This window comes from Penaeus monodon, chromosome 26 (genome assembly GCF_015228065.2).
Source record: "Penaeus monodon isolate SGIC_2016 chromosome 26, NSTDA_Pmon_1, whole genome shotgun sequence".
NCBI lineage: Eukaryota > Metazoa > Arthropoda > Malacostraca > Decapoda > Penaeidae > Penaeus > Penaeus monodon.
The window spans coordinates 11,342,534-11,343,208 of NC_051411.1; positions in this window are offsets into that span (position 1 = coordinate 11,342,534).

The window sequence follows — 675 nt, forward strand, 5'->3', positions numbered from 1 at the left end:
GACGAATGATCATCCCCCCTAATTAATCAAAATTCAAAAAATTCCCTCAATGATGTCTAATACACACCCCAAAAGGGTTCCTTTCACCCCCCCTCCTCCTCCCCAAAACCCAACCCCCTTTCCCTTTCCCTACCCCCCCTCCCCCAATTCCTCCTCCCCAAAGCAATAGTAGTAAAAAAATAGCAAACAAAAAAATCACAAGTCCTACTTAAGGAGATAATACAGCTCTGCCTGAAGTGCAGTGATCACCCCTCTAATAAATGATGAAATCAAAATCCACCAAAATGCCAGGTGTCACTGATGCCCCCCCTCCCTCAGAAACCCTCCTCCCCTCCACACCCGCCCCCCAATATTCATCGGTTTGAACTTGTCCGGGATCAGAATTGACCCTTTTACAGACGGGTCCCCACCCCCCCTAATGAATGAAACTGTCATAATCAATAACCCTAACGGCCACCCCCCCCGCCCCCCACCCCCATAGGTCGGTCACACAACAGGCTGAATGCCAAAAATTTACCGCCCCGTGACGGGAAGAATAAAATTAACTGAAAAGGTTTAAAAAACGCATTGTACAATTTAATACTTTTTTTTTTCTTTTTCCATCACCATTTTTTTTGCGTAAATCCCTTTATGGTGTAAGGATGTGGAAGGAAAAGAACTCGTGCTTGAAAATTG